Source organism: Pseudophryne corroboree, chromosome 4 (assembly GCF_028390025.1).
Source record: "Pseudophryne corroboree isolate aPseCor3 chromosome 4, aPseCor3.hap2, whole genome shotgun sequence".
Taxonomy (NCBI): Eukaryota; Metazoa; Chordata; class Amphibia; order Anura; family Myobatrachidae; genus Pseudophryne; species Pseudophryne corroboree.
In genome coordinates, this window is record NC_086447.1 from 732183887 (window position 1) to 732199190 (window position 15304).

A 15304-nucleotide genomic window follows, 5' to 3' on the forward strand; every position below is an offset into this window, starting at 1 on the left:
TAGGCGGTCACATATGCAAAAGGATTAGTGAGTGCATTTAGGGGATCATAGAAATATCGGGGGTTTAAATGGGACATATGCACTGCTTTAAGGCTATTTTTTTTATTAGGTATTGAGAATAAAACAGCTGTCATTCCATAGTAACCAGCTGTCATTCCGCATTATGTGACATGTATAGTAGAGTACAGATGTAGGCGGTCACATATGGAAAAGGATTAGTGAGTGCATTCAGGGGATCATAGAAATATCGGGGGTTTAAATGGGACATATGCACTGCTTTAATGCTATTTTTGCTTAGGGATGTTGAATAAAACAGCTGTCATTCCATAGTAACCAGCTGTCATTCCACATTATGTGACAAGTATATTAGAGTACAGCTGTAGTCGGTCACATATGGAAAAGGAATAGTGAGATCGCTTAGGGGATCATAGAAAAACCGAGGGTCTTAAATGGGACATATGAACAGACTTCATGCTATTTTTTGACTGAGATGGCAAATAAAACAGCTGTCATTCCATAGTAACCATAGTAGCCGTCATTCTGCATTATGTGACATGTATAGCAGAGTACAGCTGTAGGCGGTCACATATGGAAAAAGGATTAGTGAGTCCGCTTAGGGGATCATAGAAAAATCGGAAGCTTAAATGGGACATATGCACTGATTTATTGCTATTTTTGCTTGGGGATAGCTAATAAAACAGCTGTCATTCCATAGTAACCAGCTTTCATTTTGCATTATGTGACATGTATAGTAGAGTACAGATGTAGGCGGTCACATATGGAAAAGGATTAGTGAGTGCGCTTAGGGGATCATAGAAAAACCGGGGGTCTTAAATAGGACATATGCGCTGCTTTAAAGTAGAGATGAGCGGGTTCGGTTTCTCTGAATCCGAACCCGCACGAACTTCATGTTTTTTTTCACGGGTCCGAGCGACTCGGATCTTCCCGCCTTGCTCGGTTAACCCGAGCGCGCCCGAACGTCATCATGACGCTGTCGGATTCTCGCGAGACTCGGATTCTATATAAGGAGCCGCGCGTCGCCGCCATTTTCACACGTGCATTGAGATTGATAGGGAGAGGACGTGGCTGGCGTCCTCTCCATTTAGATTAGAAGAGAGAGAGAGAGAGATTGACCTGATTTACTGGAGCTTAGGAGTACTGTAGAACTGTAGAGAGTGCAGAGTTTACTAGTGACTGACCACAGTGACCACCAGACAGTGCAGTTTTATTTAATATATCCGTTCTCTGCCTGAAAAAAACGATACACAGTGACTCAGTCACATACCATATCTGTGTGCACTGCTCAGCCCAGTGTGCTGCATCATCTATGTATATATCTGACTGTGCTCAGCTCACACATCTTATAATTGTGGGGGAGACTGGGGAGCACTGCAGTGCCAGTTATAGGTTATAGCAGGAGCCAGGAGTACATATTATTATTAAAATTAAACAGTGCACACTTTTGCTGCAGGAGTGCCACTGCCAGTGTGACTGACCAGTGACCTGACCACACTGACCACCAGTATAGTTAGTAGTATAGTATACTATATTGTGATTGCCTGAAAAAGTTAAACACTCGTATCTGACTGTGCTCAGCTCACACATCTTATAATTGTGGGGGAGACTGGGGAGCACTGCAGTGCCAGTTATAGGTTATAGCAGGAGCCAGGAGTACATATTATTATTAAAATTAAACAGTGCACACTTTTGCTGCAGGAGTGCCACTGCCAGTGTGACTGACCAGTGACCTGACCACACTGACCACCAGTATAGTTAGTAGTATAGTATACTATATTGTGATTGCCTGAAAAAGTTAAACACTCGTCGTGTGACTTCACTTGTGTGGTGTTTTTTTTTTTTTATTCTATAAAAAACTCATTCTGCTGACAGACAGTGTCCAGCAGGTCCGTCATTATATAATATATACCTGTCCGGCTGCAGTAGTGATATATATATATTTTTTATATCATTATTTATCATCCAGTCGCAGCAGACACAGTACGGTAGTTCACGGCTGTAGCTACCTCTGTGTCGGCACTCGGCAGTCCGTCCATAATTGTATACCACCTACCCGTGGTTTTTTTTTCTTTCTTCTTTATACATACATACTACTACTACATCTCTTTATCAACCAGTCTATATTAGCAGCAGACACAGTACAGTACGGTAGTCCACGGCTGTAGCTACCTCTGTGTCGGCACTCGGCAGTCCGTCCATAATTGTATACCACCTACCCGTGGTTTTTTTTTCTTTCTTCTTTATACATACATACTACTACTACTACATCTCTTTATCAACCAGTCTATATTAGCAGCAGACACAGTACAGTACGGTAGTCCACGGCTGTAGCTACCTCTGTGTCGGCACTGCGCAGTCCGTCCATAATTGTATACCACCTACCCGTGGTTTTTTTTTCTTTCTTCTTTATACATACATACTACTACTACATCTCTTTATCAACCAGTCTATATTAGCAGCAGACACAGTACAGTACGGTAGTCCACGGCTGTAGCTACCTCTGTGTCGGCACTGGGCAGTCCGTCCATAATTGTATACCACCTACCCGTGGTTTTTTTTTCTTTCTTCTTTATACATACATACTACTACTACTACATCTCTTTATCAACCAGTCTATATTAGCAGCAGACACAGTACAGTACGGTAGTCCACGGCTGTAGCTACCTCTGTGTCGGCACAGGGCAGTCCGTCCATAATTGTATACCACCTACCCGTGGTTTTTTTTTCTTTCTTCTTTATACATACATACTACTACTACATCTCTTTATCAACCAGTCTATATTAGCAGCAGACACAGTACAGTACGGTAGTCCAAGGCTGTAGCTACCTCTGTGTCGGCACTGGGCAGTCCGTCCATAATTGTATACCACCTACCCGTGGTTTTTTTTTCTTTCTTCTTTATACATACATACTACTACTACATCTCTTTATCAACCAGTCTATATTAGCAGCAGACACAGTACAGTACGGTAGTCCACGGCTGTAGCTACCTCTGTGTCGGCACTCGGCAGTCCGTCCATAATTGTATACCACCTACCCGTGGTTTTTTTTTCTTTCTTCTTTATACATACATACTACTACTACATATCTTTATCAACCAGTCTATATTAGCAGCAGACACAGTGCAGTACGGTAGTCCACGGCTGTAGCTACCTCTGTGTCGGCACTGGGCAGTCTGTCCATAATTGTATACCACCTACCCGTGGTTTTTTTTCTTTCTTCTTTATACATACATACTACTACTACATCTCTTTATCAACCAGTCTATATTAGCAGCAGACACAGTACAGTACGGTAGTCCACGGCTGTAGCTACCTCTGTGTCGGCACTCGGCAGTCCATTCATAATTGTATACTAGTATCCATCCATCTCCATTGTTTACCTGAGGTGCCTTTTAGTTGTGCCTATTAAAATATGGAGAACAAAAATGTTGAGGTTCCAAAATTAGGGAAAGATCAAGATCCACTTCCACCTCGTGCTGAAGCTGCTGCCACTAGTCATGGCCGAGACGATGAAATGCCAGCAACGTCGTCTGCCAAGGCCGATGCCCAATGTCATAGTACAGAGTATGTCAAATCCAAAACACCAAATATCAGTAAAAAAAGGACTCCAAAACCTAAAATAAAATTGTCGGAGGAGAAGCGTAAACTTGCCAATATGCCATTTACCACACGGAGTGGCAAGGAACGGCTGAGGCCCTGGCCTATGTTCATGGCTAGTGGTTCAGCTTCACATGAGGATGGAGGCACTCAGCCTCTCGCTAGAAAAATGAAAAGACTCAAGCTGGCAAAAGCAGTAGCACCGCAAAGAACGGTGCGTTCTTCGAAATCCCAAATCCACAAGGAGAGTCCAATTGTGTCGGTTGCGATGCCTGACCTTCCCAACACTGGACGTGAAGAGCATGCGCCTTCCACCATTTGCACGCCCCCTGCAAGTGCTGGAAGGAGCACCCGCAGTCCAGTTCCTGATAGTCAGATTGAAGATGTCAGTGTTGAAGTACACCAGGATGAGGAGGATATGGGTGTTGCTGGCGCTGGGGAGGAAATTGACCAGGAGGATTCTGATGGTGAGGTGGTTTGTTTAAGTCAGGCACCCGGGGAGACACCTGTTGTCCGTGGGAGGAATAGGGCCGTTGACATGCCTGGTGAAAATACCAAAAAAATAAGCTCTTCGGTGTGGAAGTATTTCACCAGAAATGCGGACAACAGGTGTCAAGCCGTGTGTTCCCTTTGTCAAGCTGTAATAAGTAGGGGTAAGGACGTTAACCACCTCGGAACATCCTCCCTTATACGTCACCTGCAGCGCATTCATAATAAGTCAGTGACAAGTTCAAAAACTTGGGCCGACAGCGGAAGCAGTCCACTGACCAGTAAATCCCTTCCTCTTGTAACCAAGCTCACGCAAACCACCCCACCAACTCCCTCAGTGTCAATTTCCTCCTTCCCCAGGAATGCCAATAGTCCTGCAGGCCATGTCACTGGCAATTCTGATGAGTCCTCTCCTGCCTGGGATTCCTCCGATGCATCCTTGCGTGTAACGCCTACTGCTGCTGGCGCTGCTGTTGTTGCTGCTGGGAGTCGATGGTCATCCCAGAGGGGAAGTCGTAAGCCCACTTGTACTACTTCCAGTAAGCAATTGACTGTCCAACAGTCCTTTGCGAGGAAGATGAAATATCACAGCAGTCATCCTGTTGCAAAGCGGATAACTGAGTCCTTGACAACTATGTTGGTGTTAGACGTGCGTCCGGTATCCACCGTTAGTTCACAGGGAACTAGACAATTTATTGAGGCAGTGTGCCCCCGTTACCAAATACCATCTAGGTTCCACTTCTGTAGGCAGGCGATACCGAGAATGTACACGGACGTCAGAAAAAGACTCACCAGTGTCCTAAAAAATGCAGTTGTACCCAATGTCCACTTAACCACGGACATGTGGACAAGTGGAGCAGGGCAGGGTCAGGACTATATGACTGTGACAGCCCACTGGGTAGATGTATGGACTCCCGCCGCAAGAACAGCAGCGGCGGCACCAGTAGCAGCATCCCGCAAACGCCAACTCTTTCCTAGGCAGGCTACGCTTTGTATCACCGCTTTCCAGAATACGCACACAGCTGAAAACCTCTTACGGCAACTGAGGAAGATCATCGCAGAATGGCTTACCCCAATTGGACTCTCCTGTGGATTTGTGGCATCGGACAACGCCAGCAATATTGTGTGTGCATTAAATATGGGCAAATTCCAGCACGTCCCATGTTTTGCACATACCTTGAATTTGGTGGTGCAGAATTTTTAAAAAAACGACAGGGGCGTGCAAGAGATGCTGTCGGTGGCCAGAAGAATTGCGGGACACTTTCGGCGTACAGGCACCACGTACAGAAGACTGGAGCACCACCAAAAACTACTGAACCTGCCCTGCCATCATCTGAAGCAAGAAGTGGTAACGAGGTGGAATTCAACCCTCTATATGCTTCAGAGGTTGGAGGAGCAGCAAAAGGCCATTCAAGCCTATACAATTGAGCACGATATAGGAGGTGGAATGCACCTGTCTCAAGCGCAGTGGAGAATGATTTCAACGTTGTGCAAGGTTCTGATGCCCTTTGAACTTGCCACACGTGAAGTCAGTTCAGACACTGCCAGCCTGAGTCAGGTCATTCCCCTCATCAGGCTTTTGCAGAAGAAGCTGGAGGCATTGAAGATGGAGCTAAAAGGGAGCGATTCCGCTAGGCATGTGGGACTTGTGGATGCAGCCCTTAATTCGCTTAACAAGGATTCACGGGTGGTCAATCTGTTGAAATCAGAGCACTACATTTTGGCCACCGTGCTCGATCCTAGATTTAAAACCTACCTTGGATCTCTCTTTCCGGCAGACACAAGTCTGCTGGGGTGCAAAGACCTGCTGGTGACAAAATTGTCAAGTCAAGCGGAACGCGACCTGTCAACATCTCCTCCTTCACATTCTCCCGCAACTGGGGGTGCGAGGAAAAGGCTCAGAATTCCGAGCCCACCCGCTGGCGGTGATGCAGGGCAGTCTGGAGCGACTGCTGATGCTGACATCTGGTCCGGACTGAAGGACCTGACAACGATTACGGACATGTCGTCTACTGTCACTGCATATGATTCTCTCAACATTGAAAGAATGGTGGAGGATTATATGAGTGACCGCATCCAAGTAGGCACGTCACACAGTCCGTACTTATACTGGCAGGAAAAAGAGGCAATTTGGAGGCCCTTGCACAAACTGGCTTTATTCTACCTAAGTTGCCCTCCCACAAGTGTGTACTCCGAAAGAGTGTTTAGTGCCGCCGCTCACCTTGTCAGCAATCGGCGTACGAGGTTACATCCAGAAAATGTGGAGAAGATGATGTTCATTAAAATGAATTATAATCAATTCCTCCGCGGAGACATTGACCAGCAGCAATTGCCTCCACAAAGTACACAGGGAGCTGAGATGGTGGATTCCAGTGGGGACGAATTGATAATCTGTGAGGAGGGGGATGTACACGGTGATATATCGGAGGATGATGATGAGGTGGACATCTTGCCTCTGTAGAGCCAGTTTGTGCAAGGAGAGATTAATTGCTTCTTTTTTGGTGGGGGTCCAAACCAACCCGTCATATCAGTCACAGTCGTGTGGCAGACCCTGTCACTGAAATGATGGGTTGGTTAAAGTGTGCATGTCCTGTTTATACAACATAAGGGTGGGTGGGAGGGCCCAAGGACAATTCCATCTTGCACCTCTTTTTTCTTTTCTTTTTCTTTGCGTCATGTGCTGTTTGGGGAGGGTTTTTTGGAAGGGACATCCTGCGTGACACTGCAGTGCCACTCCTAGATGGGCCCGGTGTTTGTGTCGGCCACTAGGGTCGCTAATCTTACTCACACAGCTACCTCATTGCGCCTCTTTTTTTCTTTGCGTCATGTGCTGTTTGGGGAGGGTTTTTTGGAAGGGACATCCTGCGTGACACTGCAGTGCCACTCCTAGATGGGCCAGGTGTTTGTGTCGGGCACTTGGGTCGCTGAGCTTAGTCACACAGCTACCTCATTGCACCTCTTTTTTTCTTTGCGTCATGTGCTGTTTGGGGAGTGTTTTTTGGAAGGGCCATCCTGCGTGACACTGCAGTGCCACTCCTAGATGGGCCAGGTGTTTGTGTCGGCCACTAGGGTCGCTTAGCTTAGTCATCCAGCGACCTCGGTGCAAATTTTAGGACTAAAAATAATATTGTGAGGTGTGAGGTATTCAGAATAGACTGAAAATGAGTGGAAATTATGGTTTTTGAGGTTAATAATAATATGGGATCAAAATGACCCCCAAATTCTATGATTTAAGCTGTTTTTTAGGGTTTTTTGAAAAAAACACCCGAATCCAAAACACACCCGAATCCGACAAAAAAAATTCGGTGAGGTTTTGCCAAAACGCGGTCGAACCCAAAACACGGCCGCGGAACCGAACCCAAAACCAAAACACAAAACCCGAAAAATTTCAGGCGCTCATCTCTACTTTAAAGTAGAGATGTGCACCGGACATTTTTCGGGTTTTGTGTTTTGGTTTTGGATTCAGTTCCACGGCCGTGTTTTGGATTCGGACTCGTTTTGGCAAAACCTCCCTGAAAATTTTTTGTCGGATTCGGGTGTGTTTTGGATTCGGGTGTTTTTTTCAAAAAAGCCTAAAAAACAGCTTAAATTATAGAATTTGGGGGTCATTTTGATCCCATAGTATTATTAACCATATTTCCATAATAACCAGGGCCCTCATTCCGAGTTGATCGGTCGCAAGGCGAATTTAGCAGTTACACACGCTAAGCCGCCGCCTACTGGGAGTGAATCTTAGCTTCTTAAAATTGCGACCGATGTATTCGCAATATTGCGATTACTAACTACTTAGCAGTTTCAGAGTAGCTCCAGACTTACTCTGCCTGTGCGATCAGTTCAGTGCTTGTCGTTCCTGGTTGACGTCACAAACACACCCAGCATTCGCCCAGGCACTCCCACCGTTTCTCCGGCCACTCCTGCGTTTTTTCCGGAAACGGTAGCGTTTTCAGCCACACGCCCCTGAAACGCCGTGTTTCCGCCCAGTAACACCCATTTCCTGTCAATCACATTACGATCGCCGGAGCGAAGAAAAAGCCGTGAGTAAAAATACTTTCTTCATAGTAAAGTTACTCGGCGCAGTCGCAGTGCGAACTTTGCGCATGCGTACTAAGCGGATTTTCACTGCGATGCGATGAAAAAGAACGAGCGAACAACTCGGAATGAGGGCCCATAATTTCCACTCATTTCCAGTCTATTCTGAACACCTCACACCTCACAATATTATTTTTAGTCCTAAAATTTGCACCAAGGTCGCTGGATGGTTAAGCTAAGCTACACAAGTGGCCGACACAAACACCTGGCCCATCTAGGAGTGGCACTGCAGTGTCAGGCAGGATGGCACTTCAAAAAAATTGTCCTCAAACAGCACATGATGCAAAGAAAAAAAGAGGCGCACCAAGGTCGCTGTGTGACTAAGCTAAGCGACACAAGTGGCCGACACAAACACCTGGCCCATCTAGGAGTGGCACTGCAGTGTCAGGCAGGATAGCACTTCAAAAAAATTGTCCCCAAACAGCACATGATGCAAAGAAAAAAAGAGGCGCACCAAGGTCGCTGTGTGACTAAGCTAAGCGACACAAGTGGCCGACACAAACACCTGGCCCATCTAGGAGTGGCACTGCAGTGTCAGACAGGATGGCACTTCAAAAAATATTGTCCCCAAACAGCACATGATGCAAAGAAAAAAAGAGGCGCACCAAGGTCGCTGTGTGACTAAGCTAAGCGACACAAGTGGCCGACACAAACACCTGGCCCATCTAGGAGTGGCACTGCAGTGTCAGACAGGATGGCACTTCAAAAAAATTGTCCCCAAACAGCACATGATGCAAAGAAAAAAAGAGGCACACCAAGGTCGCTGTGTGACTAAGCTAAGCGACACAAGTGGCCGACACAAACACCTGGCCCATCTAGGAGTGGCACTGCAGTGTCAGACAGGATGGCACTTCAAAAAAATTGTCCCCAAACAGCACATGATGCAAAGAAAAAAAGATGCGCACCACAGGTATAGAATGTAGATGGATAGTATACTTAATGACGACACAGAGGTAGGTACAGCAGTGGCCTTCCGTACCGTACTGCTATATATAGTATACTGGTGGTCACTGTGTCAGCAAACTGCAAAACTAAAATGCACCACAGGTATAGAATGTAGATGGATAGTATACTTAATGATGACACAGAGGTAGGTACAGCAGTTGCCTTCCGTACCGTACTGCTATATATAGTATACTGGTGGTCACTGTGTCAGCAAACTGCAAAACTAAAATGCACCACAGGTATAGAATGTAGATGGATAGTATACTTAATGACGACACAGAGGTAGGTACAGCAGTGCCCTTCCGTACCGTACTGCTATATATAGTATACTGGTGGTCACTGTGTCAGCAAACTGCAAAACTAAAATGCACCACAGGTATAGAATGTAGATGGATAGTATACTTAATGACGACACAGAGGTAGGTACAGCAGTGGCCTTCTGTACCGTACTGCTATATATAGTATACTGGTGGTCACTGTGTCAGCAAACTGCAAAACTAAAATGCACCACAGGTATAGAATGTAGATGGATAGTATACTTAATGACGACACAGAGGTAGGTACAGCAGTGGCCTTCCGTACCGTACTGCTATATATAATAGTATACTGGTGGTCACTGTGTCAGCAAACTGCAAAACTAAAATGCACCACAGGTATAGAATGTAGATGGATAGTATACTTAATGACGACACAGAGGTAGGTACAGCAGTGGCCTTCCATACCGTACTGCTATATATAGTATACTGGTGGTCACTGTGTCAGCAAACTGCAAAACTAAAATGCACTACAGGTATAGAATAATGTAGATGGATAGTATACTTAATGATGACACAGAGGTAGGTACAACAGTGGCCTTCCGTACCGTATTGCTATATATAGTATACTGGTGGTCACTGTGTCAGCAAACTGCAAAACTGAAATGCACCACAGGTATAGAATCTAGATGGATAGTATACTTAATGACGACACAGAGGTAGGTACAGCAGTGGCCTACTGTACCGTAATGCTATATATTATATACTGGTGGTCACTGGTCAGCAAAACTCTGCACTGTACTCCTCCTATATAATATTATACTGGTGGTCCCCAGTCCCCACAATAAAGCAGCACAATGAGCACAGATATGGAGTGTTTTTCAGGCAGACAACGTATACTGGTGGTCACTGTCAGCAAAACTCTGCACTGTACTCCTGCTATATAATACAGCTGCTCCCCAGTCCCCACAATTAAGCAGTGTGAGCACAGATATATGCAGCACACTGAGCACAGATATGGAGCGTTTTTTTTCAGGCAGAGAACGGATAACTGGTGGTCACTGATCAGCAAAACTCTGCACTGTACTCCTCCTATATTATACAGCTGCTCCCCAGCCCTCCCGACAATTAAACAATAATGCACAATCAAGTTCAACAATAACGGAGAGGACGCCAGCCACGTCCTCTCCCTAACATTTCCAATGCACGAGTGAAAATGGCGGCGACGCGCGGCTGCTTATATAGAATCCGAATCTCGCGAGAATCCGACAGCGGGATGATGACGTGCGGGCGCGCTCGGGTTACCCGAGCCATACGGGAGAATCCGAGTATGGCTCGGACCCGTGTAAAAAGGGTGAAGTTCGGGGGGGTTCGGTTCCCGAGAAACCGAACCCGCTCATTACTACTTTAAAGCTATTTTTGCTTAGGAGTGGCAAATAAAACAGCTGTCATTCCATAGTAGCCAGCCGTCATTCCGCATTATGTGACAAGTTTAGTACAGTACAGATGTAGGCGGTCACATATGGGAAAGGATTAGTATGTGCACTTAGGAGATCATAGAAAAAACGTGGGTTTTATATGGGACATATGCACTGACTTAATGCAATTTTCTATTAGGGATCGCAAATAAAACAGCTGTCATCCAATGTCGCTAATAGGCGCAGAGAGTTCGCCCCACTATGCAAACAGCTGTTTGAAGATAAAGTCAAGTTCTCATTACTGTACCCAGCCCGCCTTCGAGTCTTTCAAAATGGAAAACCGCTTTTCTTCGATGATCCATTGGCGGGCAAAGGCCCACTTTGCTGCTCCTGATACTTGACTTTTAAGCTCTTCTTAATGTTTGCTCCCTTTTTCAAATGTTATCACCTGCGGGTCACGTAGTGTTAAGGATACGATGTTGGCAAACCATCTATGTATGCCAGAGGCTATGTCTCAACTTGTTTTCTGTTTGTTGGTTTGTTGTTCTTGAATGTTTATTTTTGTTTCTATTTGCCTGCTGGATTGCTAGGTCACGGTCCTCCATAGGTTGGCCCCTCCCTGCTCACTGGGACTGGGAGGGACACCGCTTTAAATATGATATCTTGCTGCTCTACTCTCCTCCTGTTGGGGATAGGGTAGTATGACTGACAATACCACTTCCCAACCCTCTGGCCCGGTAACCGCCCCACTCTTTGATTTTAATATAATATCCTGGAACGTGGAGGGTCTTAATAGCCCCATTAAACGTAAAAAGGTGCTCGCTCACCTCTCCCGTTTGACCCCTCACATTGTATTTTTGCAGGAGACACACTGGCTACATGAATCCTCTGTTTCCTTGAAAGCCCCTTGGATTGGGGATTGTATCTCTGCTCCTTATACTAACAAAACCAGGGGTGTTGCTATCCTCTTTCATAGAAATCTCCAATATTCCATTCTTAAAAAAATGTATCGATCCCGAAGGTAGATTTATCTCGTTGGATGTCTCTATTGATAACACGATTTATACCTTTTTGAACCTTTATGCACCTACTGGATCTAATAACCTTTTTTTTGCAGATATTCTCCAGAGAGTCCTATCTTGGGGAGGCCAGAATCTGATTTTAGGGGGTGACTTCAACACGGTCGTCGATCCGTCCATAGACAGATCAGGGGTGAGTACCAACAGACCCGGATCGTCTTCCATTCTTCTCTCCTTCTGTTCTCAACTTGCTTTACTGGATCCTTGGCGTATACATCATCCCCTCCATTGAGACTATTCCTTTTATTCACATCCACATTCCACCCACTCTCGCATTGATTATTTATTCTTATCTAAACATCTGCTCTTCAAAGTATCTCACACCTCGGTCAAAGACATCATTATTTCAGACCATGCCCCCGTAACTCTATTCCTTCACTTAGCTCTACCTCAATGTATCTCCAAATGTTGGAGGTTCCCGGCATATCTCATACACTCTGAGGATTTCTTGCTGCATCTTAAACACACCTAGCTTGACTACGTCACTGACAATTTGGAACAAGAATCTAATACCCCACTTTTTTGGGGGGCCTCTAAGGCTGTCCTTAGAGGACATATTATTTCTTATATTAACTCTAAATGCAAGAAATTTTAACTCTAAATTGCAAGAGCTAAGTACGGCACTCACGCTTGCTTATCGTACCTATATACAATGCGATAGTCCTATCCACAAGGAAACGTACCTCATGGCAAAACAAATCTATGACACCTTCCTTACTGAACAAGCCCAAATGAGCTATGACTATAGCAGGAATAAATTCCATAGGTGGGGGAATAAGTCAGGAAAGCTTCTGGCTAATTTAGTCAAAGGACCGCGGAACAAAACATGGGTCGATGCGTTACACAGTTCTTGAACTATCCTTTCCAATCCCACTGATATCTGTTCTGCTTTTATGCGCTTCTATAAATCTCTTTATACTGCGGATGCTGATAGTGCGCTAGATGGCCAATCCTTTTTGAACAAAGCACAGCTGCCGGAGCTCACATCGGAGGAAAGAGATTTATTAGATGCTCCTATAACCGATGATGAGGTGCAGGCCACCATTAAGTCCCTCCCTAATGGGAAAAGCCCTGATCCTGATGGCTTTAGTGCCAAATTCTATAAGATGCTAATTGCCGATGTACTCCCTGTTCTAACTAAGCTATATAACCATATCCTTAAGACAGGAGAGACCCCCCTCTCCGTTTTAATGAGGCAAGACTCATTGTGCTTGCAAAGCCTGGCAAGGATCCCACCCTGGTAGGTTCTTACCACCCTATCTCGCTCCTCAACAAGGATTTTAAAATCCTAACTAAAATAATGGCTAACAGATTACAGACCTGCCTACCCCGCCTAATTTCACCAGCGCAGATGGGTTTTGTCAAGGACAGACAATCCACACGGGGAATAAGGGCAGCCCTGGCCGCAATATCTCACACTCATCTTTGTCAGGCCAAAAGTAATATTATTATAAATCTTGATGCAGAAAAGGCGTTTGATAAGATTGCCTGGCCTCATCTGGCTAGAGTGCTTATCCACCAACGCTTTGGCCCATTGTTTCGTAACTTGGTGCAGACCATCTACACTAACCATGTGGCACAAGTTTTAGTTAACAGTGTAGCATCCGCCCCCTTCACGTTGGGAAGAGGCACCAGGCAGGGATGCCCGTTATCTCCCCTCCTCTTTAATCTGGCGTTGGAGCCCCTTATCAGGTTTATTCTGTTACATAGGGAATACAAAGGCATTGCCGTGGGTGCTCAGGAATTGAGGGTGGTGGCATTCGCTGATGACCTTCTCCTTTTTTTGTCCGACCCCCACCTTTCGATCCCCCAATTGATCACCACAATTGACCGCTTTTCTTCTTTCGCGGGATTTTCTGTTAACTATGGTAAGTCGGAGGCGTTGGCCATATTTGGGAGGGCGAGAACGGAGTGGGGGGACACCTTTCCCTTTAAATGGGCGACTACTTATATAACCTTTCTAGGTGTAGCGCTCCCCTCAAATCCTTGTCACTTGTATCGATACAATATTACCCCGGTTTTGCGTAAGATCAAAACTGAGCTTGGTTTTTGGCAAACCCTTCCTCTAAATTTGCTGGGACGCTGCAACCTGTTCAAGATGGCTAGCTTCCCGAAACTTCTTTATATCTTACAGATGACTCCTTTATTATTATCTAGTTCGGACCCATCCTCACTGAACACTTCAATTACCAACTTTATCTGGTCTGGCAAACGACCCCGGATTAGTATGAAAAAATTGTCCCAAACAGTACTTAGAGGTGGAGTTAACCTACCCAACATCAAACAATATAACCTTGCCTGTCTCCTTCGCATTGCTTTGGATTGGCTTGGAGATAACAATTACTATACAGACTCCACTCTAGACTCACAATTCTGCGCTCCTCTATCCCTCAGTTACATACTGCATGCCAGACCTTCCAAATTGCCCTTAAATATCACTAACAATTTATTACTATTTCCCATTATACAGGCGTGGAGAATGGCAAGGAAGCCTCTTAAGCTTCAATATCTCTACTCGCTTTCGCTACCCTTAGTCGGAAACCTGGAGTTTCAGGAGGGGAGGGCCTTGAGACCCTTCACTACCTGGTATTCTTCTGGTATCCGTAACCTATGCGACTTGCTTAATGCCTCCCACCTCCCGTTGCCCTTTGCAGAAGCGAAGGATAAATATGGCTTACACCCTCGACAGGAGTTTTCCTACTTCCAGGCAGTCCACTATCTTAAAACTGTTTTGCCCAACTTGACGGACTATGATTTTCTAGATCCTCTTCTTATACTTCTCCGCTCTGGCTTCTATTCTATCTCGACTATATATGCATGCATACGCATAGAAATTGACCCTACTATGGATCTTCCAGAACTGTCCCAATGGTCCTTCCGCATTCCATCGGTCACCCCTGACTCCCTCTTAAATCATTTTCAGCTGACTCTGAAACTCATTCCAGCTAGCTCGTACCAAGAAATGGCCTATAAAATGCTCCATAGAGCCTATATCTCACCTAACCGCCGACATTTAATGGCATCTCGGAAGAAGCGAGATGCACCAAATGTTTAACTGATGGGGCGGATCTTTTGCATTGTTTTTGGGATTGCGGTTTAATTAAAAAGTTTTGGCATGAGGTACATCAATATGGAACTACAACGCTAGGCGTGTCTTTCCGTTGCACTATGTCTTGGGCTCTGTTTGGCTATTTAGCAGACCAGACGGACATCCCAAGGACCAACAAAAAGGTTCTTGTGATATTGTCAGCGGCTAGCAGAAAAGCTATTTTACAACAGTGGATTCATGATTCTACTCCCACTCTCTCGATGGTAACATCCAGACTATTATTTTTGTTTACCATGGACTGGCTGGAGGCTTCCATCCATAAAGAAAAACTCACTCCAACTTTATTCCAGTGTTGGGATAATTA